The sequence below is a fragment of the Cebus imitator genome, unplaced genomic scaffold, assembly GCF_001604975.1.
Source record: "Cebus imitator isolate Cc_AM_T3 unplaced genomic scaffold, Cebus_imitator-1.0 Scaffold159, whole genome shotgun sequence".
Lineage (NCBI taxonomy): Eukaryota > Metazoa > Chordata > Mammalia > Primates > Cebidae > Cebus > Cebus imitator.
Genome location: NW_016107474.1, coordinates 5,507,968 through 5,534,319, shown reverse-complemented (window position 1 = coordinate 5,534,319; position 26,352 = coordinate 5,507,968). Strand labels below are relative to the sequence as shown.

The following is a 26,352-nucleotide window of genomic DNA, read 5'->3' as shown; positions in this document are numbered from 1 at the left end:
AAAAAAAAAAAAAAAAAAGAACCTTTTCCAGGAAAAAGTACAGACAGACAAAACTTTGCAAAGTTTCCGAGGTTCCCCTAATCCCAGAGACTGCTGGCTGCTGGTGCCAGCCCCTGTTCTCCCCAGAGCTCATGGAAAAGCCCCTGACACTAGGGGCACGGGGCTGCCAGACAGACCCCCCTTCCAGCCTGTCCCACAGCAGGCTGTGACACAAGCCTGGAAGTGGCATATGGCAGCCCCTGGGGAAACCTCCCTCAGGGGCACTAGCCTGTGGCCTTGTCCCTTCATCCATGCACCTCGACCCCACGGTTGCAGGCACGGAAGGAGCTGGCGAGCTGGAGCAAAGCCCTGGGAGGAAGGAACCCAGGCCCCTCCTGTCTAGGGAGCTGTCATACCGGCCCAGGCTGCCTGCCTCGGACTTCCTCAAAGCAAAGGAAAATAACCTAACCAACCACCTGGTTCAAAACAGGGTATTCTGGAGCCCACCACGTGCGGCCAGACTAAAGCAAAGGACATGCCCTGAGCCCTTCCACACACGGCCCTGGGTCCAGAGAGTCTACGTTAAATTCCTGCCTCTCTTAAGGAGCTAGAGGAAATAGGTTTAAACGCCCAACTCCAGCCTTTTCCCGGTTTCTAAAAGCTCTGCAAGTGGCTTAAGAAAATCCTCTGAACTCACCATAAAATCCTGAATCCTAACCTCTTCCAAATGAGGACACCACACATGACTGGAGTTGTTTACTCAAAACGCCTCTGTTGCCAGGATCAAGAGTCATTTAAAATTCTGCTAACAGTAAAGATTTCAATAGAAAAAAAGGAGGCAACAAGCCCAAGAAAACTGAAAGAGAACAACGCCTGCGGTTGCTATTTTGGCAAATTAAATTTGCCATTTCTCAGAAGTCCTGGGGCTAGTCCAGTGTAATGTAATAAAACAGCTGGACTGAAACTAATGCTCAAGCAAGTCTCCTACTGTGGCAGCTATTCACAGCCCTACCGAGTCCCTCAAGAGGCGCAGGGCTCAGGGTGCACACGGAAAAACAGAGCGGACAGCCCAGAGTAACACCCTCAATGTTCCATACAACGGGAATGCTAAAGAATCCACACACATCCACCGTCGGACACTACAGTCATTCCCACGGATGAGACTGATCTAACGACGTGAACCAAAACGGAGAGATCTCCAGCTTATACAAACGGAAAGCTACACAGCGGTATGGACAATGACCCCAACTCTGTACCCTAAACATGGTGTCCGTGTGTGGTCATCTGTCCATGTGTGCAAATGTGTACAAGACAGTCAGGGATGACAAATGGCAAACCTCAGGCTACCCAGCGAAGGGACGCTCCAACCATGCCCCCCACTCTCCGGTCTACTCTGCCCTCCTGGACTGCTGGCTTTCCATATGCAAGCATTATTTATGTATTACCATGACACTGTTTCTAAAACAAAGTAATGAGTCTACGGGCGAGGCCAACTACATCAAATCTTGATAAACTTTACAGAACCATCTTTAACCCTGCCTTAAATCCACCTCTCAGCCACCAAGACGTGGGGACCCACACATCAGGGCAGGGATGGAGAGAATCTATTTCTAATCAACCTCAGGTGCACCTGATGCCAAGCGCCCCGCCCCACCCAGTCCTGCCCTGTGAACTCTCCCCTGCTCCTGGGCCTATGCTCCTCAGGCTCAGTGGATGATCCCGCTCTCCTCCCTCTCCGTTCCCAAGAATGCCCAGTCCTGCCTCCTCAGGCCAGGGGCCGAGCATGCAGTCGGCACTCCACCGCAGCCCTGAACATCACCCTCGCACACCCTTCCCCTACGCTGCCGCTGCCTCCCCACCTGCCCCTCCAGCCCCAGCCCCATCTCTCTGTTCCCTTTCAGGTAAAATTCCTCAGAAGCCCCGTCTGTACTTGTGATCTCCATTTTCTGTGCTCACATCCCTCCGGATCCCACCCATTGGGTTGTCACTCAGCTCCAGCCCAGATGCTGCCCGCACTCTCCCAACCACAGGGCCTGACCGAGCTCATTCCAGCTCCTCCCCAGCTGTCCTCCCTGCCTGGCCCCTGCTCCTTTGTCTCTCTGCTTGTCCCACATTCACTTCCTGACTTGATGATGCCCTGGGCAAGACCCTGGGACCACTGCTCAGTCGGCACTAACCTGGCGGCTCATCAGCCTGTGGCTGCAGATACATCTCCACCCTAGCAAGTCATCTCGATTCTAATACGTACAAACTGAGGTCCTGGCACCCGCCCCAAACCCACCTGCTTCTCCCACTCCCACCAAAACCTCCATCCTCCTGGGTTCTCCCCTCCCTCGCCCCGACCTGGTCTCATCTCCCCAGCCCAGCGCTCCCAGCCTGGACCCAGGCCAGCCCCTCAGACCTGGCTCAGATGTGGCAGTCTGTCACCTGCACCTCTGCTGTGATCCCGATCAAGGGCGCTCAAGGGGTCACATAAACACATGTGCCAGGCAGTGCCCTTCACCTGCCCCAAGGCCTCCCGGGGTTCCCCATCTCATGGGACCTCTGCAGCCCTTTGGGCTCTCCTCCCTGCCCGCTCACTTGCCTCTCCATTGGGGTCTCCCCGAGCTCCCCAGGGACACACCCAGCTCAGGGCACTGCCGGCGGAGCTGGCCACCCCTGCACGCCTCCTGGACACCTCAGCATTGAGCCGCACGACACTCTTTCCTGCTACCACACATCTTAAAGCGTTCTCTTGTTTAGTGTCTCCTGCTAGAAGGTGAGCTCCACAAGGGCAGGAATCAGCATCGTGGTGCTCACGGCCGGGCACAGGGCCTGGCCCACACCACACCCAGTGATGAACGTCAGAAATTCTATTTGAAAACCATGGATTGAGATCCTATGTCCTGATTTCAGCAAGGACTGTGCTATGATTAAGTCACAAATCTAACTACTGAGTTGATGAATGGAATCAGTGTGAGCGACACGGCTGATAACGGTGCCCATCAACTGTCAGCAAAGGCTAAGAGCAGCTGGGCATCAGTCAAACAGACAACTGCAAAGCCACTTTCATTTTGCTGTTGCTACTCCAAAAATTTTTGGACACCCATAAAACAAAAGCACAAACCCATTAAAAGAGAAAAAAAAAGGCCATTAAAAGGAAATCCAGTGTAACTGGGCATAACACTTAGCTTTAACAGAAATTAAAAAACAAAACGCTATAGGTTATCAGTACTCATCACATGAAAAGTAGCAGCAAGAAAAGTACAGCAAGACTCCCTGTGCTCAACACTCGGGTTTCCTTCACCACCGGGATCTGATCTTCTCCGCCGCTACGGAAGCCACATCACATGTGTGTTTCATTAGGGGTGTTACGACAGAATGGATTTTTTTCCCATCAGTATTTTTAGGGCAGACATTCTTCATAGAGCTGTTTCTTCTATCAACCCTTAAGAAAAGCCCTAATGCTGCATCTGACTTGGACGTGGCTATTTCCACAGGAAGTGGAACAATATAGCCCAGAAGCGTCACCTCCCGGCGGGGATCTGACAGGGCGTGAATCACAGTACCTACCAGTCATCAGATCCACGCACGGGGGCCAGTCTAAAAAGATGCATTCCACAGCCAGAGCTATTCCTTACATATCTTGAAGGGCCCACCTCACTTTACAGATGACAAAAATAGGAACTGAGTACATTCCCTGATGGCACAAAGTCAGCAAAGGGCCTGGCCCGCGCTGCACTCAGGAACCGAGTGAAGTACAAGCACGAGCAGGACGCGATCCTAAGCACAAGTCACAGTGCATGTGATCGTACAGAGACGCTTGGGACAGTCCCGTGACAAGGAAGGACCACGGCCACCAAGCTCCCAGCCCATCCCCGGCTCGCGCTACCGCCCTTCTCCTCAGGTGGCTTCCATGTGGAGACTCCCAGGCCACCTGAGTTGGAAATGGCAGGTCCACAACGCCCTAAAAATTAGGACAGGAACTCCCATGTAAAGAAGAGACTAGGTAGTAAATGGTAAAAAGCTAAATCTCCAGAAACAAGGAGACTGCCAAGAAATTAATCGTTCCACTTAGTCAAATCCTCTGGGGATGTAGGTCTAGAAACAAAGAAATAATGAGAAAGACAGAATCAACTGACACAAAGAAGTCAATTTTTATTAAAGTGAGATGTGGAAAAGTCTCAGCTTACTTTTTTTCCTCTAGATCAGTCTGAAGTGGAACGTGAGAGGAGGAGTGGGAAACAATGGGAAGGAAGACTGCAAACGGCAGCTCAGACGTGAGACAAAGTGGGGAATCAGAAGCAAGAACGCTTCTCCCGTGGGCTTCCACGTAGGCTCGGGGACATTCAGACAACACTGCTTTTGCTTTTGCTTTTGCTTTTTGAGACAGTCTTGCTCTGCCGCCCAGGTGCAATCTCGGCTCACCACAACCTCCACCTCCCAGGTTCAAGCGATTCTCCTGCCTCAGCCTCCCAGGTAGCTGGGATTACAGGCATGCGCCACCACCCCCGGCTAATTTTTGTATTTTTAGTAGAGCCAGGGTTTCACCATCTTGGCTGGGCTGGTCTCAAACTCCTGACCTCATGATCCACCTGCCTTGGCCTCCCCTAAGATTACAGGCAGGAGCCACCGCGCCCAGCCTAACACTGCTTTTTCTTTAAGACAGCCCCCGAATGTGTATTTGCAGGGAAAGGGGGAAAAATTCAAACATGTAAGTGAGTGGTCAGATTCCAACCCTGAGCGCATGAGCATGCATCGTTTCACCTGGGCACATCATCAGCCATCATTTCTAGGGACACATTTCAAGAAGCGCGTAGGCTCTCAGGCAGTAGTTCCGATGTTCCGGCCTCAGGGCCCTCTTCACCATCCTAAAGTTACCACGGGTCCTGAAGAGCTTGCACTTGTAAAGATTATACCTATCAATATTTACCACATTTGAAATCAGAACAAAAGGCTTAATTCATTTAAAAATCATATAAATCAACATATGACATATTAACATTGTCTCAGTCCATTTTCTGTTGCTATAACTGAGTATCTGAGACTGGTAATTCATTACATAAAGAAACATATTTCTTACAGTTCAGGAGGCTGGGAAGTCCAAGGTCCAGGGGCCCCATCTGGGGAGTGCCTTCCTGCTGGTGGGACAGGAAAGACAGCCAAACTGGCTTTTCTAACGGACCCGATCTCAGTAACCCCCGCCAAGGAGATCCCATTAATCTATGAATGCACTAACGCATTCCTGAGGGCTGAGCCCTTGTGATCCAATCACCTCTTAATACTGTGACACTGGGGATTAATTTTCAACACGAGTTTCAAAGGGGACAAACATTCAAATCATAGTACATACAAAACATGTTTTATGAAAAATAACTATAGCTTCCAAAGAACGACAGCAACACCATAGTGAGAGGAGGGACACAGCTTTACATCTGAATCTGCAATGCCCAGCTTAACTGAAAGCACCTAGAGTTTCCTATCTGCTTCCACCTGCGGTCTGCTGCCGACGCATATGACAAAAACGCAGCCTCAACGGGCTCGGGGGCTCACACCTGTAATCCCAACACTCTGGGAGGTCCAGGGGGGCAGACTGTGTGAGTCTAGGAGTTCGAGTCCAGCCTGGACCACATGGCGAAACCCTGCCTCTACAAAAAGTATAAAAAATAAACTAAAATGAAGACTCACAAGGAGATGGAGTTAGACAAGGGAAAGTATTTGAACAGCCTCTCCAGGTAACTGTGGAGATTTTTCTTTAACACAACACCAAAATTCAACATGTGTTTTGTTTTTCCTTAAACGCTGTTTGCAATGTGGAATCTGAAGCATATCCATGAGCTTTTTGTACTTTATGGCTTTAAAATCCATTGGCTTGACTTGTACTTTAAATGGATCTTTCACCCAGGCATGATCCGGCATCAATCATCAGGAAAATATTGGTTCACCAGGTTATGCAGCTCTCCCAAATGCTGTTCACTCTGTAACATCAAAAGCATACGGTTCATCAATATTAGCACCGCACCTGCTTTACTGGGAGCTCTCAGGCTCACGGTGGTAGACAAGCTTTCCAAAATTCCAACTTCACTTGACAGCTCAAATTTTATCACTGGCAACAAACTGTTAGTTGACTTCTTTGAAGTGACAGGCTAACTTCATTCATTTAGTAAGATATGTCAATAATTAGTCAATTATTCTTTTATAGCATTACATGAAAAAAGCAGCTAGTTCAACTAGCAACTCAGATAATCCCTCATCACCTAACTTAAAAATGCAACAAAGGTGCTTTCCATGGACTTTCTGTTTTATCAGAGCAGAATCCCTGGTTTCGTGAGACAGCTCACGCTGCTGAGTCAGCTGGGGCATATCAAACACTGTGACGTGAACTGCGGTTGTGATGTCATCAACAACGGAGAAACTGCACACCAGGCCCAGGGCACTCCATGTACGATCTCTGCCACATATGTATAAATCTCAAACTGTCCCAAAATAAAAAGTTCACAAATAAGTGTACCTTTAGGACAAAAATAACAAAATCCTCCCAATACACCTTGTGACCCACCTGCTACAACCAAATCCTTGCCTGGCAAACTCTTCCAGCACGTTCCAAACCCTCGCCCAGGCCCATCCTCAAACGCAGTCTCTTCCAACTTGCTGAATCTCAAGCAAACCATGTAGTTCCAAATCCACCGCCAGACTGAAATTCACCCCCCAGGTGTCAGACAAAGGCCCCACAAGCCATCTCCTGGCGGCGGCGACACCTACGTTCAGCCACCGTTTTGCGTCTCCTCTTCCTATGGCCTTCCTCACGGTCTCGAGGCCCCTTCTCTGCTCCAGAAGCCCCCAGAAGGTGGGCAGGGGGTTCGGTAGTTTCATCTGAGGTTACCCAGTTCATCTCATTGGGACTGGTTAGGCAGCAGGTGCAGCTCATGGAGGGTGAGCAGAAGTAGGGTGGGGCATCACCTCACCTGGGAAGGGCAAGGAGCCAGGGATCTCCTCCCCCAGCCAAGGGAAGCCATGAGGGACTGTTACATGGCCCAGATACTATGCCTCTCCCACAGTTTTCACAATCTGCAGACCAGAAGATTCCCTCGTGTGCCATCACCACAAGGGCCTTGGATTTCAACCATAAATCTGGGCAGCTGTTTGGCAGAAACTGAGCTAGTTGCAGGAGTTTATGGAGTTTTTAAAAAATTGTTTTTTCATACCCCAGTGGTGCCTGGATCCCCAGCGTGACAGAAGTGTTCACTCCCCGGGACAGGGGGCTGAAGCCAGGGAGTCAAGTAGTCTCACTCAGCTAGTCCCACTCCCATGGAGCCCAGCAAGCTATAAAACACTGGTTTGAATTTCTCACTGCCAGGACAGCAGTCTGAAGTCAACCCTGGACTGTGGAGCTTGGTAGGGGGAGGGGCATCCACCATTACTGAGACTTGAGTAGGTAGTTTACCCTTGACAGTGTTAAGGAGGCCAGAAAATTCAAACTGAGTGGAATGCACCACAGCATGGCAAAATGTCTGTGGCCAGACTGCTTCTCTAGATTCCTCCTCACTGGGCAGGGCATCTGTGAAAGAAAATCAGCAGCCCCAGTCAGGTTCTTATAAACGAAACTCTCATCTCCCAGGGACAGAGCACCTGGGGGAAGGGGCGGCTGTAGGCATAGCTTCAGCAGACTTAAATGTTCCTGACTGCAGGCTCTGAAGAGAGCAACGGATCCTCAAAAGGAAGTTTCTCCCAGCACAGCACTCAAGCTCTGTTAAGGGACAGATTGCCTCCTCAACTGGGTCCCTGACCCCCCTGCCTCCTGACTGGGAGAGACCACCCAGCAGGGGTCAACAGACACCTCATACAGGTGAGCTCCAGCTGGCATCAGGCCGGTGACCCTCTGGGACAAAACTTTCAGAGGAAGAATCAGTCAGGAATCTTTGCTGTTCTGCAGCCTCTGCTGGTGATACCCAGTCAAGTAGAGTTTTGAGTGGACCTCCAGCAAACTACAGCAGACCTGCAGAAGAGGAGCCTGTTAGAAGAAAAACTAACAAACAGAAACCAATAACATCAACATCAACAAAAAGGATCCCAACACAAAAACCCCGTCCAAGGGGAGGGAGAGCATTAGGACAGATACCTAATGCATGTGAGGATTAAAGCCTAGATGACGGGTTGATAGGTGCAGTAAACCACCATGGCATATGTATACCTATGTAACAAACCTGCGTGTTCTGCATATGTATCCCAGAACTTAAAAGAAAAAAGAAAAACAAAAAAGAACAGTGCCCAGTACATCACATTACAAGAAATGTTAAGCGACATCCTTCTTAAAGAACGAATATAAAAACAGGTAGAAATTTTGTTCTAAACAAAAGAATTAAGAGCTCTAGAAATGGTAATAAAGTTAAATATGTAAGATTATTTTCTTTTAATTAATAGTTGTACTCATATATGTATGTTTCTGCACTGTATTTTTTTTTCAAAGTGAAAACAAGTTTATTAACAAAGTAAAGGAATGAAAGAATGGCTACTCCACAGACAGTGCAGCCCCGAGAGCTGCTGCTTGCCCATTTTTATGGTTATTTCTTGTTAAAATGCTGAACAAGGGGTGGATTACTCATGCCTCCCCTTTTTAGACCATATAGGGGGACTTCCTGACATTGCTATGGCATTCGTAAACTATCATGGCGCCCATGGGTGTGTAGCAGTAAGGACGACCAGAGGTCACTCTCATTGCCATTTTGTTGTTGGTGGGTTTTGCCTGGCTCCTTTACTGCAAACTGTTTTATCAGCAGGGTCTTTATGACCTGTATTTTATGCCGACCTCCTGTCTCATCCTGTGACTTAGAATGCCTTGACTGTCTGGGAATGCAGCCTAGTAGGTTTCAGCCTCATTTTACCCAGCTCCTATTTAAAATGGAGTTGCTCTGGTTCACACACCTCTGATGAAGGTCCATCTTCTGTAATTTCTTCAAGCTGAANGAGGGCCAGCCCCCAGTGTAGGTGCCCCTGGGGACCATCTCCCAGGGCAGGAGCAGGAGGTGCAGGGAACACTGGTCACCCCCAGGTCTCTACCTCCTGCCTTGGTCTCTCACTGGCACTTTCTTCAGTCCAGGGTTTCAACCCGTCTAGGCCATGGTCACTTGGAACAGCCATCCCAGCACTTCCATAGCTGAACCCACCTCACTTCCCTGTTATCCTTCTCCCCAAGAACCCCCAGGAGACCCGCCCGCCTCCCTGCAGCCCCACTGTCATCACCCTGCTTTCCCCTTCCACATCCCCTCACCAAGGACCTGGCCTCTTCCCGAGTCCCCTGGCGACCATCACTTGAAGGGCGGCATCACCCCTCTGCCACGCACACTCTGACCTGGCCATCTCCTTCGTCCCCCGACACTCCATGTCCCTCCTAAAACCACACAGACTGCAGCAGGAAGCCCATGCCCACCAAGCCCTCCTGTAGCTGGGCAGCACTGCTCCTCCACCGGCCTCCTCCGCAGACAGCCTGCTAGTACCGAGCCTGGTGAACCGCCTCCCTGGAGGACAGGCTCACGCCTCAGCTCCTCTGTGCACGGCCCAGGCCTCTCCCCATCCAGCCACTGCTTCACTACACGACCTCGTCTTATTCCTTCTCGGGGCAAACACACTCTAGGTCGGGGGTGGCACGCGAGGGCCCACGGCCCAGTCCAGGTCTCTACCTGCCTCTACGCGCCTGTGAGCCAGGACTGGGTTCTACATTTTTAAACAGAGAAATAACAAAAGTACACATGTGTATAAATATATATATGATGTATTTCATGAGAAAATTACACACAACTCAATTATCAGTGTCCACAAATAAGATGCCTGCTTATCAATACAGTGGCAGAGTCCAGTGGCTTCACAGTGACATGCGACGTCACACACCCCACGCAGCCAAAAACACTTAACGGTCTTTCTGACCCTTCGCAGAAAAGCATGCCATCCCATCCTGGGCCTTTGGGATCCATCAGTGAACTCCACAAAGATCACCATCATGGGCATGCATGGTGCCACCATCCAGGCCCCGGTGTGCTAACGTCATGCCAAGGTCCCTTCCAGGAGCTGCTGCCCTCGTGAAACAGCGTGAGCCGTTTCTTGCTCTGCTGCCCAGGCTGGAGTGCCGTGGTGCAATCATGGCTCACTGCAGCCCTGCAGCCTCCAATTCCTGGGCTCAAAAGATCCTCCAGCTTCAACTTTCCAAAGCGCTGCAATTATAGGCATGAGCCACCATGCCTGGCCTGGTGAATGGTCTTTAACAAATGCTTTATACACTGTGTCCAGAGTTACCCAAATTCCATCAAAAGCTGTGCATAACCGTTGGCTAGCAGACACACATCACAGAAGAGTGGCTTCCACACACTCTGGACTGGGGCCTCCAAGAAGTTGCTCATCCACTCGTCTGGATCACCAAAGCTTCACGAGTCGACACCTACCCTTAGCCACTCCAAGGCACACTCCTGTTTATCCAAGGCGCTCCTTTGTATCCAGTATTCTTAAGACTAGCCATGCCCCACTCAACTGATTTGGGTTCATACCCAAATTTTGAAAAACAATGCACTCAAAGTAGACCAGTGCCAGTTTCTAAAGACTCAAGAGTTCAAGAACATGAAGGCGCCTGGCACAAATGACCGACGACCACCACCTAACATGACCTACACCACACAACAAAGGGATAACCAAAAATTATAAGACGGCAGACCAATTATTGCAAACTGTGTTCCCCCACTGACAGCCACGACTGTCAGCGGGAAAACAGGGCACCCAGCCTCTGTCAGATTCAGGCTACAAACATGAAGAGTGTGAACTTGGAAGCATTCTGGCACAAAACGCAGGCTGGCAGTGGCGGTACTCCTGGCTCCCTACCGCCCACGGAGGTTGCAGTGTGCCATGGCAGCAGCAGAGACCATGGCCCAGTCCCCCTGCCTGTGTCATCTGGTAAGGTGAAGGCGTTGGCCACATTCAAGGGAGGCACGTTCACACCAGCGAGGAAAGGCCAACCACACACACACCAAACTCTCCCTCCTCGTTCCATCCAAACATGTGTCTAGTTTCAGAAAGATGAAGCTTTCCTTCAAGATATTTGATGACTTTCCATCTGTAGGGAAAAGCAAGGTCACTCCAGGCCACGACTGCGTGCTCTGAGACACAGAAAGTAAATGGCTGCTACTGAAGGTCTGTCCGCGCAGGCCCTGCTGCCGGCCTCTGTGGGCTTGGTTCAGAACCATCCAGGCCTCCCGACAGGACTCCACGCCAGCCCACCTGGTCCACGGAGGATCTGGGCTCAACGACGACAGAAGGTGACTGCAGCCGGGCAGAGCGGAGGTGACGGCAGCCGATGCCCACACCCGCCCCTCCCGCCCACGGAACTCAGGTGTACCTGCAGCCTACTCTCAGCCTCCACTGGATTCCTCCTTCCACAGCTCCCGTGCTGTACGCTGGACACTTGGGGTTCCAACCAGGGGCACCACGCCATCCTCCACCACCACCACCGACCCCTTTCCGAGACACTCCTCAAGGGAAAACAGCGAGTCCTGGTATCCGCTCTGCCATGGAAGCTGACGGTCCAAAACGTCTAATCCAATCGGATGGCTCCTGACTACTTACGGACGTGAAAGGTTCGTTCACAACAGGAATCAAGTTCATGTGCCTCCATAGTATCTCAGCACACCATCTGCTGGCAGCTCAGGAGTTAACACTTCCCACACATTTTAACCCAAGAACACTCCCAGGCTACCGCCACAGAGGCCCTGGAGTGCTCCTCCCTCTCTGAGAGTCATGGCTTGGGCTGACAGGGGCTTCTGGGACGCACTGCATCCCATGCACAGGGCTCAAGACAGAGGGTGGGGGAGGGTTTTCTCTCCTCCCTGAGGATGGAGACATCCTCTCCTCCAAAGCGGCGGACAGAGTGGAGTCTTGTACAACAGACGGGGAGTCCCAAGCGAGCCCACTGGCTGCACGGGGCTGAGCAGAAAGCTGGGCAAGGCTCTGCAGGCTGGGAAGACCACCTCCCAATCGCTCAGCCCACTCTCCTGCGGGGGCTCAGGGGCCCCAGGCGCAGCCCACACACAAAACAAGCATAGCTTTTTCAAAGCAAATGGCAACAGCGTGGTTCCACCCAATAGTGTCCTCAACTTCCCAAAACTCCTTCCCACAGCCGCCGAAGTTCCGGATGGTTCAGGGCACGTCTGCTGACCGAGTCATGGGGTCACGTTTTTACCTCCACCATTCATGCGAAAACACAGATGTCTATCTACTACCTCAGGTACAGGGAAGACTTTCTAAAGCTTTCATCTGAGGCATTCTTGTTGAGACCCTCAAATTTACTTTCCCCCAGAAGTCTTTGCCTCAAAACGAAGAAATGTTAATTTCCTCTAGATTTAAGCGGCTAAACTGGTACCATGAGTTACATGGACATTTTAAGGTCAGCCTTGCAACATCATGTCACATAATTCACTTAATTGTATAACTGAAGTCGTGGGGATTTGTACAGACTCAATGAAGATAACCACAAACCCTGGCGCTGACAAGCCTAGGGGTCTGAAAGCCCACTAAGGCACACCGCCCAGCACCTGCACCTGTACCCCCAAGCCCCACTCCCTCACCTCCATCAAGGCTGGGAGAAGCCCTTCCGTGTGGACCAGGGTGCGCACTTCACCTGGTCACCCGGCTGCACCAAATTCTGAGTCTCCCTGTCTTTTAAGGCCTGGACACTTTGGAGCAGTGCTGGCCAGGGTTTGCCGAGCATCCCTCAGTTTGGGTAAATTTTCTCACGACTGGACACTTTTGAAAAGCACTGGCCAGTATCCTGGTGAGCACCCCTCCGTTTGGGTGCAGCACTTTCTCACAAGGATCCTGCACTTCTGGCAATGCCGCTAGAGCGGTGGCGTGTCTCACCAGGCTTTGGTGTCACACCCTCTGGTTGATGGTGGTGCCCTGATGGCTTGCTTCACACAGTAGCTGTGGGTTTCTCCACTGAGAGGCTACTGTTTTATTTTTCCCTTTGTGATGTATAAAGATCTTGGGGGAGATACTTCGGGACTACGTAAATATAAGAGACAGAAGGACACTGAGGAGGTGTGGCAGTCACACGAACGTAGCAAGGGTCCGAGGTGGGATCCGGAAACAGCCAGAGGACACTGGTGGAAAACCGAGGTTCGAGGAAGGTCTGTCATGAGGGCAGTAATGCTGTGCTTTCTGGTGTTGACATGGATGGCTGGTTATGTAAGACGTCAGCGTTAGGGGAAGCAGGTGAAGAGAACAGGGAGGCTCACAGAAATATTCTTTTGCATCTTTTCTGTAAAGTCTAAAATTACCTGAAAACTAACAGCTGACCAAGCTGCAGAGCCTGATTCTGCATCAGAACCCGGGTGGGGCCTCAAGTCTGTTTCTCACCAACACCCAAGCGATGCTGATGGCTGCTGCCGGCCGCTGGGCCGCTCTGCTAGCAAGGCTCTGGCAGACGGCACTCACCTCACTACGCACAACTTCCAGGTGCCAGTCGGCTACAGTGCACCCAGAACATGCTCCCAGTACGGTCGCCGCTGCTTCACTGCAGGTGCTCCCTGGAGCCAGCCAGGCAGACGGTGCCGGCGGCACACTGCCCCCGTGAGGAGCCTCAAGTCAGGGTCTCTGCTAACACACGGGTCTGCCGGGCCATGCCCAGGTGTGCTGGCAGCCCAAGGCCACAGGGCCAGAGCCACCCACCCACACTGCAATTCCGAGGCAGCTGCAGCATGCTCACTTGGCACCTCGTCCGATTGGCCGTGCGCAATTACCAAGGCTACAAGAAAGCAGAAAGGTGGAGTGAATACAACAGACTTCAAAACTCCGGCTCGAGGCAGTGACTGGCCGCACGGGCGACCTCCACTCGCTCCATTAACATGATCTTTAATAGAGTGGTGTAAACGCACAAGAAAAAACACAGGCAGGAGAGGGCCTCACAAATGCCCGACACATGCAAAGAACTGGATCAGGGCAAAGGGAAAGCAGGGGCACAGGCGTGGGGCTCCAGGCCTCGCAGAGCCCTGCGGGCAGGCCACACCCACACCTGCCAGGTGGGTCCCACACAGAAGCACTAACTCCCTGGCCAGCAAAAGGGCCCTCCTAAAGAAGTAACGGCAGCCAGGCACGGTGGCTCACGCCTGTAATCCCAACACTTTGGGAGGCCAAGGAAGGCAGATCACGAGGTCAGGAGTTTGAGACCAGCCTGACCAACATGATGAAACCCCATGTCTGCTAAAAATACAAAAATAGACAGGTGTGGGGGTGCGTGCCTGTGATCCCAGATACTCAGGAGGCTGAGGCAAGACAATCGCTTGAACCCTGGGGGACAGAGGTTGCAGTGAGCCAAGATCGTGCCACTGTACTCCAGCCTGGGCGACAGAGCCAAACTCCGTCTCGGAAAAAAAAAAAGAAGAAGCAGCGGAACAGCCCAGAGAAAATATCTGCAAGTTGGCACTCCAGGTCCCGCCAACACAAGCTCCCAGTCACCCAAGGGGAAACTCACAGGGCTCTCCGCCAGCTTCCTCCTGCCTCAGACAACAGTAACTGTCAGTATTACAGGAGGACTTGCCATACAAAGCAAGAAGCCAACACTTTTTTTAAGTGACATTAGAGGAAACAAGAAATCAGAACAAAGAAGAACTGAAAAGAATCCTCGTTAGTTCCCTCAGAGTCAGGGAGATGAGGCATCTGCAGAACAATAAGCTCCTATGAAGAAGGAACAAAACAAATACACACTTGGAAATTAAAAATCTGACTGGAAATAAATACTGCAGACATGATCGGAAGATACATTAAAGCCCTCTCCCAGAAATGAGAATAAACAAGGCAGAGAAGGAAGAATAAAGATGCAACTCCAGGGGTCCACCTGGAACGTCCATCACAAATTAACAGGAACTCCTAAGACAGAAGGGCAGAACAGGAGAGGAAGACCTTCTCAGACACGACAAGTGAGCTTCCCAGAGCTGAAGGACAGGCCACCAGAGTCAGAATACCAAGAGTGGGAATCCACACACTTGAACACATGGTAAAACGCCACGAACACCAAAGACCAGACCCGAAAGCATCCAAGGGAGTAGGAATCCATACTTCAGCACATGGTAAAATGCCATGAACACCAAACAGACGATCAGAAAGGATTCAGGGAGGGAGGAAGGTTCTCCACAAGCAGGAAGAGCACCTGGCAGAGGTTCATGTTGAAATGAAAGCTGACATGAAAACATGGAGTCCTGAACACACCCAGCCATAGAAGGGAAATTATCACGTTGGCTCGTGGGCAAGCTGAAGAATAACCCATCAGGATTAGAAAAAGCTGAGAGGCTGAAGAAGGAGGGGACCTGACCCTATCCTGAACATAGCGTACATGAGATGGAAGAGGTGGCATGTGACAGAAGGGCTCTGTCACCCATCATAACACAAAGTCAAGGCTGAGTAAAAAAAGTATCAGCTTAAAGGGCAGGTTAAAGCCCACGCCTGGGCAACAGTTGCGGCAGCTCGTGCCTGCAGCAGCAACCCCTAAAGAGGCTGAGTGCACTGCAGCTGAGTAGTCTGTGGAACACAGGGAGATCCTACCTCAAAAACAAAAAGACCAGCTCACTTAGAGCTATGGAGAATGACCTCAGGAAACCACGCTTTGAAGAATGGGGCTGGGAGGTGGGGCAGGGGACCACTACTTTTCATGGTAAATCTTCCACTGACAATTGCTGTTGTGTACACTATGTTGATTAAAATACTGAATCGATGGGCTTTGTTTTTTAGAACATCGGCTTAGACTAAACTGGAGCCCTGGCTCTGTGCATCTGCAGCCTGGTCACCTCATCTACAGAATGGAGGCAGCCTCTGTCTCCTGGTCACAGAGAAGGAGCCAAGATGTGGAGCTGCCCCCAAAGCCTGAAGCTCTTTTTTTAAAAACATTAAAGCCACAGCCTGGGAAACAAGGCGAAACCCCCTCTATACTACAAATACAAAAATTAGCCAGGTGTGGTGGCACCTGTGGTCCCAGATACTCGGGAGGCTGTGGTGGGAGGATCACTTGAGCCAGGGAGGTTGAGGCTGCAGTGAGCCAAGATCACCACACTGCATTCCAGCCTCACGGACAGTTAAATCCTGTCTCCAGAAAGCAGAACTATTAAAACCAATGATGACAGAATCCAACATTGCTGAGAAACATTAAGTTTGCCCTGGCCCCGTGGCTCCCTTGTGGAGAGGACCTTTCAGTTTGCAATTAGTAGTAAGTGGGTAACAACTGCCTACCTGGAATATTTTTGCGTTAAAAGTAAATACAGAACACCTGTTTAATAATAATCACCTGTTAATATATGGATCAGCGTCTGCTGCGGGCCTTCAACCTGGAATGCTGTCAGCCTCCTGAGGCGCTCAGCTCCGTAGGCTATTGGCCCCCGCCAGACCCACTGTGCTCTTCTATCTGGGTGTCTTCTCGCTGCGTTCGGCGCAGCCTGGGTGGAGGTCTCCCTGCCGAGTAGTACTTGCTACAGCTTCCCAAGAATATATTCTTATTTTAATTGCAAGGCAGGGGAAATGGACCTACATACAGAATTGTACCTCGTTTTGGTGTTTTCTTCTAGCACTGGGTATTTGCGAGCTGCGTGTTAAATGACCAGATCTAGTTTTTATTTGATGTTTCCTGATCTTCCTCAGAACCACTCACTACTCCAAGCTATTTTTCTGTCCCCTAAGAACTTCCAGCTAAAAGTGTACCCTAAGACTGCCTCCTCTTTTCGGTTATTGTAGTGCAAGTTCCGCCAACGCCATCAGGCCCGGGAGTACATTCCTGGGCAGACAGGCAACTCCAAACAGAGCAATTACCTGTTCCACATCAACAACTGTGCGGCCCGGGCCCTCCCTGGGGAGGGTGCAAGCTCGCTCCCATTCAAAGCCCACACTCGCTGCACCTGCTCACAGTTCTTCAGGGACGATGTATTTCTCCAAGAGCAAGGCAATCCCTACCATGTCATCAGGGGAAAACAACAGTCCTCTCTAGCAAGGCACTGTCTCCAATATGCTCACACAGTGGGGATGGAATGTCATCTACTTTCTGCAGCCTAGGGAAAAACAAAAAACAAACGGCCACCTTTCTTAGGGGCTACATCACAGAAATCGCACACAGGTGCTGGGGGGGGGGCCCCGGGGAACGGGCTGGGGTCCTCGCCGAGCTCTGGGCAGCCCTGAGATCGCCCGTTTCGCTGTCTCGCCGGAGGCTTGCGTGTGCAAGTCCTGGGCTACGGGGGCTCCTGTCCACAGCCAGGAGGCGGCACAAAAACGGTGCCCGTCGCTCACGGCTGGCTGGCAGGAGCCACCCCGTAGGGGGACCTCGGTCCCCCGGGGAGCACGGGCGCGGTTCTAGGCCTTTCCAGTCTCCCCGCCGCGGCCCCGAGGCAGAGATCGGGAGCTCGAGGCCCCCGGGCCGGGCGACGGCAGCCGCGGCCCAACGGACGTCGGGGCGCGGCGGGGCAGGGGGTGCGGAAGCGAGGAAGCGGGAGCCCCTCTTCCGGGGCGCGGCCGGGGACGGGGAGCGAGGAGCTGGGGGCGCTCGCCCGGCCCGGACAGTTGGCGGCGGCGGGGCTGCGGCGCGGGCGGCCCGGCGGGCGGGAGGAGGAGGAGGAGGAGGAGGAGGGAGGACGGAGATCTCGCTCTCGCTCTCGCCCCGCGGGAAGGGGGAGGCGGAGGCGCGACCGGCTGCGGGAGCTGCAATTACCGTGTGGGCTGCGGAATTCTCGTGGTGTTTGTCGGGGAGATGCGATAATGGCGTCCGTCCTCGCGAGAGAAGCCGCCGCTCTGCGCAGGCGCCGCGAGCCCCTCCCCGCGACGCTCGGCCCCCGCCCTCCGCGCAGGCTCACTGGGCGCGCGGGCCCTGGGTCGGGGCCGGGGCGGGGCCTGCGGGCGTGGAGCCCCGCTACGCGCGCTTTTCCCGCCCGGCCTCCCGTTGAGCATGCGCAGGCTGGCTTCCTCCGGGACGGTACCGTCTTCCCAGGGCTTTTTTTCCCCCGTTTTTCGCCCACGTGCCTGGCCTGCCTGAGAAAACACCTCAGTGGACTGTCTGAAGAATTTGCATCTTCTTTGAGATGGAATGAATAGGCATTAGCTCCCTCAAAGACTACATCTCCCAGGGTTCCCTGCGCAAGCTGAGAGCGATGCATTCGGGGACTCGTAGTGCCTTCGTCTTTATCCTGCCTGCCGGGACTTGTAGTCTCTCCGGACTCCGGTCGCGGCGTCCAGTCCCCGCACCAGGGGCTGCTGGGACTTGTAGTTAAAATCAATCAGGTGGGCTGTGCGCCTCCAGCGGGTCCTACTTGCTGCTGCGACGACTCCTGCCCTGAGGTTCCGGAGCGCTGGGAGGCGTGTTCCCAAAGATATACGTGGTCAGGGGTCCCCACTGTCCGTCCAGAGGGGCCTGAGTGCACGCGCGCGGGGGGTGGCACACACAGCAGTGATTATGGTCTTAGATATTTCCTACATGCAGCACATACCTAAGTGATGGCGGCCGGGCGCCGTGGTCACGCCGGTAATCCTAGCACTTTGGGAAGCCAAGGCGGGCTGATCACTGAAGGTCACAGGTTCGAGACTAGCCTAGCCAACATGGTGAAAACCCGTCTCTACTAAAAATATGAAAATTACTTAGATGTGGTGGCGCACTCCTGTAATTCCAGCTACTTGGGAGGCTGACGCAGGAGAATCACTTGAGTCCAGGAGGCAGAGATTGCAGTGAGCCGAGATCTTGCCATTGTACTCCAGCCTGGGCAACAGAGTGAGACTCCATCTCAAAAAAAAAAAAAAAAAAAAAAAAATGATGGCATCGAATGTGCACACGTTATATTTTATGTAGAATAAATGTGCAAATGTGCGTTTGTGGGTAATCATAGGAAAAAATTCCCAAAATATAGGGCAATTCCTGGAAATGTCATTCCTGGTTATCTTCCTCTGTTTAACTAGGACCGCATTGCCTTTCATTTCTTCTTTATACTCGCCTCTGTTTTCCTAATTATTTGCAATGAGCGAGAATGCCTTTGATCTCCCAAACCCAGGGCAAGGGAGCGATTTTCACTGGGAAAAGAAAAAGCTTTACCTTGAATTTCCTGCCTGACCCCTTTTGCCAATAATAAAAACAGGACTCAGTGCAGTCACGGGCTGTGCGACCACGGGCAACCTTACCGAGTCAAAGTCTCCAGAATGAGGCCCACTGAGGCTGGCGGCTGGGTTACCTCACAACAAAAGTACCTTACAAACACTCCAAGGAGGAGCCACAGAAGGGCGGCGCTGGGAAAGGTACTGATGGGAAGGTCGGGCCTGTCTTTTTTTTTTTTTTTTTTTCCTGGTAGCTGGTATGTAGCTAGGGCCTGTCTTTTTTAAACATGAAGACCAGATCCAAAAAGATTAGAAAAATTGGCCGAGCATGGTGGCTCACACCTGTAATCCTAGCACTTCGGGAGGCTTAGGCAGGTGGATCACCTGAGATCGGGAGTTCGAGACCAGCCTGACCAAAATGGAGAAACCCCGTCTCTACCAAAAATACAAAAAATTAACCAGGGGTGGTGGCGCGTGCTTGTAATCCCAGCTACTCAGGAGGCTGAGGCAGGAGAATTGCTTGAATCCGGGAGGCGGAGGTTTCAGTGAGCCGAGTTCACACCATTGCACTCCATCCTGGGCAACACAGCAAGAGTCCATCTCAAAAAAAAAAAAAAAGGAAAAAAATAGGTGAATTATTCATGATGCACTCAAGGCCCAGGAAAAGCCTAGCAGATGGAGAGGAATCCTGGAGCGTTGCGCCTGGCTGTCCTGGCGTGCGAGGACTTGGCCTTTGCCTGGCCAGGGCTTAGAGTCTGAGCCTTCCCTTGCAGGTTGCTGAGGCTCTCAGACCTCGGCTTCCCACTCTGGGAACTGGTGTTTAGATCTCACGGCTCACAGGGATGATGGGAGGAGTCCGTGGCGTGGAGTTCATGAAGCGTTTAGTAGAGGGTTCGATTCCAGATGTGATCATGTTACCATGGGCTGAGTTACCACGATCAGGGCACATTTTACTATAATCCCTATTCTTTTTTTTTTTTTTTTTTTTTTTGAGACAGAGTCTCACTTTGTTATGTGCACGCTGGAGTGCAGTGGCGCGATCTCAGCTCACTGAAACCTCCACCCTCTGAGTTTAAGTGATCTTCCTGCCTCAGCCTCCCGAGTAGCTGGGAGTACAGGTGTGCGCCACCATGGCGGGCTAATTTTTGTATTTTTAGCAGAGACAGGGTTTCTCCATGTTGGTCAGGCTGGTCTCAAACTCCTGACGTCAGGTGATCTGCCTGCCTCAGCTTTCCACAGTGCTGGGATTACAGGCGTGAGCTGCCACGCGCAGCCTATAATCCCTATTCTTTGTGAAGAACATGAAGTCAGGAGAGGCTGAGCTGTACACCTGGGGTCACACAGCCATAGTGGGGTAGAGACGAGAGGAGGAAGGTGATGAGATGTGTTTCAGCAAAGGTAGTGAAGGCAGCGACGTCCTCGTCAGCAAGGAAGGGGTGTCGTCTTGCTCCTGAGAAGGCTTTACAAAGCTTGGGGCCAGCGTGGGGAGGATCAGATTTGTGTTTTGTGAAGTCCATCTAGCTGGAGTGCTGGAAAATGAATGGGGGGAGAGAATACAGGACCCCGCGTGAATCGGGAGAGCAGCTGAGAAGGCTGTGGCAGGCTGCAAGTGAGAGAGAGGGGCTTGCTGCAGGCAGGTCACAGTGCAGACCGGAGGGAGAGAAATGGGCTGATTGGAGACGCTCTTGCCCGTGAGCCCGATGCTGGGGAGGGGGGTGTCTGGGTGCTGTACGGGACAGTGGACGCCCTGCTCCCAGGGACATCATGGCCACCGCCCATGGGCGTGAAAACTCGTCTTCCCAATCCATCCCCTGCTCCCCCCTTCCTTTGCCACTTCTTGCAAGGGCACTGTAAGGGTGTGAAGGTCTCGATTGGAAGACATGGGGTTTGGTGTGAACTAGAGCCCTGGAAGGGGACCCCACTGGGAAACCAGATGACAATTGAGGGGTGGCGAGAGGGAGTGACAGTCAGCTATGCCTAGCATGGATCCCACCCCCTCCGGGGACAGGCCACACACTCTGGGCTGTCGAGAGAAACCGGGACCCTACCCAGGCACTACCGTGTGGATATGGGACCCTCTGAAAGTGGGGAGGCAAACCAAGTTTCCTGTACCTTACCTTCCTCACCTGTAAAGTGGGCCAGCAGGGCGTGGGGAAGGTCACCTGCGTGGTAACATGCATTTGAGAGAAAGAGGGAGAGAGGGAGGGAGGAAGGGAGGGAGGCAGGCAGGCAGTGCTGCCGCCTGGCAATTTGGCTGATTTCTCGTTTGTCTTGGCCAAACCCACGGCAAGGCAGCTTCGTGGTCACCTCTCAATCTGGGTTGACATGAGATCCCATGAGGACACCAAAGCCTGCACCCCCAGGAGTGGGGCCGGGGTCCAGGGTTCCAGAAACTCCCCCCAGGAGTCCACTGCACAGACTCGCTCTCATCTCTGTCTCTGTCTGTGTCTCTCTGATTCTCTCCCCACCCCACCCTTCCCAACTTTGGGCTTGTTCCCTCCCCCTCCCCCACGCATCTTCCGCCTTTTTTTTTTTTTTTTTTTAGGCAGAGTCACTCTGTCACTGAGGCTGGAGTGCAGTGACACCATCTTAGCTCACGGCAACCTCTGCCTCCCTGGCTGAAGCCATTCTCCTGCCTCAGCCTCCCGACTAGCTGGGATTACGGACGCTGCCACCACACCTGGCTAACTTTTGTATTTTTAGTAGATACGAGGTTTCATCATGTTGGTCAGATTGGTCTCGAACTCCTGACCTCAGGTGATCCGCCCATCTTGGCCTCCCAAAGTGCTGGGATTACAGGCATGAGCCACCTCGCCCGGCATATGTTTTTTTTTTAACTAGAGATGGGGTTTCACCATGTTGGCCAGGCTAGTCTTGAACTCCTGGCTGAAGCGATTGTCGCACTTTGCCTTAGCATCCCAGAGTGCTGGGATTACCAGCATTACGCTGTGCCCAGCCGTTTTTTCTCGTTCTTGAGCAGGATTTCACAGAGGGGTCCCAGCAACTACAAAGGTTTTTCCACTTCAACCGACCCTTGGGAGAAAGAAGGTCCAGTTCAACCCGGCGCGGTGGTGCGTGCCTGTAGTCCCAGCTACTCGGGAGGCTGAGGCTGGAGGATCTCTTGAGCCCAGGAGTTCTGGGCTGTAGTGCGCTATACCGATCGGGTGTCCACACTATGTGCGGCATCAATATGGTGACCTCCCGGGAGTGGGGGACCACCAGGCTGCCTAAGGAGGGTGAACCGGCCCAGGTCGGAAACACAGCAGGTGAAAACTCCCGTGCTGATCAGTAGTGGGATCGCGCCTGTGAATAGCCACTGCCCTCCAGCCTGGGCAGTATAGCAAGAGTCTGTCTCTAACAAAAATAAAAGAAGGCCCAGGTCAACCATCTCCCAAGAGAGACAGGGCCTCTTCATTATTCCAGCAAGGCTCCCGGGGGCCCACACTTACTGCCAGCCTGTGTACCCACAATGGCCCCCACTCTGAGTGGCCAGTCCTGAGACATGTCCAGGGGTGGGGCCAGCTTGGCCCAAGCCTCATGGAGGGTGGGTGGGGAGGGCTGGTCTCCCAGAGCAAACCCAGCAGCTGCCAGGGAGAAGAGCTGGTGTGTGCAGACAAAACAGCACCTGTCCGCAGCGGGGTCCCCCAGGGCTCCCCTCCTACATGCGTGAACGCTGATGCCAGCACTGACCCGGCTCTGTCCTCCAGTCTGAGAACAGGAGCAGCCACTGACTCGAAGTCTCCGGGAGTGGCTGTACCTGCCGAGAAGCAGAGGAAGGGAACTGTCTCTCCTGTGCCCCCAGGGATCCTCATTCATGGCTTCCCATTTGCCGACATTTCTGCTCTGGATAGGGTGCAATTAATCCAGGCCGACCAAGCCAGACGGCTGATTAGCATCTCAACAGGGGCTGCAGGGCGCTCAAGTCCTTAATGAGAAGTTGCTACTATGAGGCAGGCAGGGGAAGCGTGTACAAATCCATGCAACCGGTAAAAATGCCTGAGGGAAGTGGACCCATCAACCACCCAGTGGCAGTGACAGTGGCCCCGCGCACCACGGAGCCATCGCTTTTCCCACTCACTCTCTTCCAGGCTCCGTCGTTGCTTGGCGTGTCCTGTGGAAATCGACAAGAGCTTGCCCACCAGAGAAACACGAAGAAACCCCAGGAAATTAGCAAGGGAAAAAGAAAAGAGGATCCCTTGGCCACCTCTCAGAGAAAGCAGAGGGACCCTGAGGTCATGCGCTGTGTGGAACCCCTGGCAGCACTGCCAGCTGGGTGCATCATAAGCGCTAAGATCAAGATTTTGTAGAGTGAGCAGTCGTACTTATGTTAGAACTTGCTCTGTCGCCCAGGCTGGTGAGCAGGGGCACCATCTTGGCTCACTGCAACCTCCGCCTCCCAGGTTCAAGCGATTCACCCTGCCTCAGCCTCCTGAGTAGCTGGGATTACAGACGCGCACCACCATGCGTGACTAATTGTTTTTATTTTTAGTAGAGACGGGGTTTCACCATGGTGAGGCTGGCCTCAAACTTCTGACCTCAAGATCTGCCACCTCAGCCCCCCAAAGTGCTGGGATTGCAGGCGTGAGCCACCGTGCCCGGCCTCATAACTTATCCTTTAAAATCAGTTTTACACTTTGCTTTTCATATTGACTTAGTGCAATGTTTTAGAAGCATTCTTCAAAGAATAAAACACTAACCATGAAAAAAAAATCCAGTGGCTCAGAAAAAGAAATTACTGTGAATAAAAGTTGTGCAGAAACTTCTGTGTGTTTTGAAGAATTTTGTCCGATACAAGTTTTTCCTATTTGATTTTTTTACCTAAAATAGCATCTCTTCATGGACAGTTTTGAGATCACAGAGTACTATCAGTGCATTTAGAAATGACTTTTGGCTGGACACCGTGGCTCATTGCACTGCAGTCTGGGCAACAGTCTCAAAAATTAAAAAAAGTCCAGGCACACATTACAGTGGCTCACACCTGTAATCCCAGCACTTTTGGGAGGCCAAGATGGGTGGATCATGAGGTTAGGAGTTCAAGACCAGCTTGGCCAAGATGGTGAAACCCTGTCTCTACTAAAACTACAAAAATTAGCCAGGCATCATGGCAGGCGCCTGTAATCCCAGCTACTTGGGAGGCTGAGGCAGGAGAATTGCTTGAACCCGGGCGACAGAGGTTGCAGTGAGCCGAGATCGTGCCACTGCATTCCAGCCTGGGTGACAGAGACTCCGACNAAAAAAAAAAAGAAATGACTTTCAATTTCTATTGCATGAGAATGAAGTTCTATTTCAAAACGTGATGGAGAGAAATTTGAGGGTTCTCAGGGAGGAGTGGGCTCCAGGCTGCTCTGTCTCACTCACTTCAGTCAAAAGCCTTTCACACACATTTGCCATGAATATGCATATATATAAATTTATATTCGTGTGTTGGGTACTAACGTATTGTGTGCTCCATGCAACATATGAAAAATAGAAAATCTTTCCAGGTGAGAAAGAAAATAAGAATACAGGTTCTATTACACAGTGGTTCCGCGCCTGTGATCCCAGCACTTTGGGAGGCCGAGGCAGGTGGATCACCTGAGATCGGGAGTTTGCGACCAGCCTGGCCAACATGGAGAAACCCTGTCTCTACTAAAACTACAAAATTAGCTAGGCGTGCTACTGCACGCCGTTAGTCCCAGCTACTTGGGAGGTTGAGGCAGGAGAATCACTTGAACCTGGGAGGCAGAGGTTGCAGTGAGCCAAGATCATGCCATTGCACTCCAGCTTGGGCAACAAGAGTGAAACTCTGTCTCAAAAAAAAAAAAAAGAAAAGAAAAAAAAAAGAAGAATAGAAGTTTCGATCTTTTTTTCTGCTCTTGGAAGGATTATCTGGGTACACATGGTCCATTTTAGAAAATATCAGTTTAAGAAGGTTTGACTTAAATATTTTGTATTTGAAAATGAAGAATGTTTGCAAACAGGCAGAGTGGAGCAGTTCCTTGATCTTATAACTTCCAATTTAAGAAATGATAAAATGTCCTTTAGTTATGGATTTTTATTAACTCCTGTATTAAAGTTCTCCACAGAAATAGGCCAGCGGGGTGGTAGGGGGTGGTGTGTATGTGTGTGAACCTGCACCTAGCTACCTATTTATCTCTACGTTGGGAAAGAGAGGGAGATTTGTCAGATTTATCTTGAGGAATTGGTTCATGCATTTGGGGAGACTTCACAAGCCCAAAATCTGACGGGGTGGCCAGCAGGCTGGGGACTCAGGGAAGACTGCAGTTCTAGTCCAGAGGGCACCTGCTGGCAGAGCTCCTTCTCACTGGGGTGCGGGAGAGGGGTTGGGGGCACGAGGAGGAGGTCAGTCTTTGTTCTGTTAAGGCCTTCAGCTGATTCGATGGGTCCCACCCACATTGTGGAGGGTAATCTGCTTTGTTCAACGTTCACTTAGTTATAAATGTTAATGAAATTCAAAAAAACACGTTCACGGAAACATGTAGAACAATGGTCCACCAAATACCTGGGCACCATGGCCCAGCCAAGTTGACAAAAGTAGCTATCGTGACTCCGCATGAGAGATGTTCATCTCTGGCAGAAAATTACAGACTACACGAAGGCCACCGATTGGTGTTTTTGTGGGAGGTAGAAGCTAAGAAATTAGAAAGTGCTGAGTTGGATAAATGTAAGACACTTTGGTTCAGAATACAAGGCGAGCGGGTGACAGCACGATCTCTCGGAAGAGTAAGTTGGCACACCTGTCAGCGGTTCAGTGGATTTACCCTTTGACCTCTGTGTGTCAAATCTAGGAATTCTATTCAAGGATGCTCAGTGCAGTGTTAATTATAAGACAAAAAAAAAAAAAAAAGCCGTAAAAACTAGGAAAACAGGTGGGGCGTGATGGCTCACGCCTGCAATCCCAGCACCTTGGGAGGCTGAGGTGGGCTGATCACTTGAGGCCAGGGGTTCAAGACCAGCCTGGGCAACATGGTGAAACCCCATCTCTACTAAAAATACAAAAGTGAGCCGGGGTGGTAAGGGGTGCCTGTAATTCCAGCTACTTGGGAGGCTGAGGCAGGAGAATCGCTCAAACTTAGGAGGTGGAGGTTGTAATGAGCTCAAAAATAACAAAACAACTACACACACACACACACACACACACACACACACACACACACCATAATTTATTAAAATAATTATCTTATAGCATTTTCCCCTTTTTTTTCTTTTTTGAGACAGAGTCTCACTCTGTCGCCAGGTTGGAGTGCAGTGACACAATCTCAGCTCCCTGCAACCTCTGCCTCCCGGGCTCAGGGAATGCTCCTGCCTCAG

General features: G+C 51.7%; 1 protein-coding gene across 12 annotated transcripts in view; it reads right to left on the bottom strand.

The window, feature by feature from the left end:
- LOC108314694 (BTG3 associated nuclear protein) overlaps positions 1-17,874 on the bottom strand; it is a 138,089-nt gene extending 120,215 nt beyond the window's left edge. For 8 of the 12 annotated variants that reach the window (XM_017543692.2, XM_017543693.2, XM_037743928.1 and 5 more), the window contains exon 1: positions 17,675-17,769. The gene's annotated coding sequence lies outside the window, so the exon portion shown is untranslated. Of the gene's footprint in view, positions 1-16,785; positions 17,022-17,674 lie in introns of all 12 variants that reach the window. The other 4 variants (XM_037743925.1, XM_037743932.1, XM_037743933.1 and 1 more) reach the window with 4 other exon arrangements.
- Positions 17,875-26,352: the final 8,478 nt, after the last annotated feature.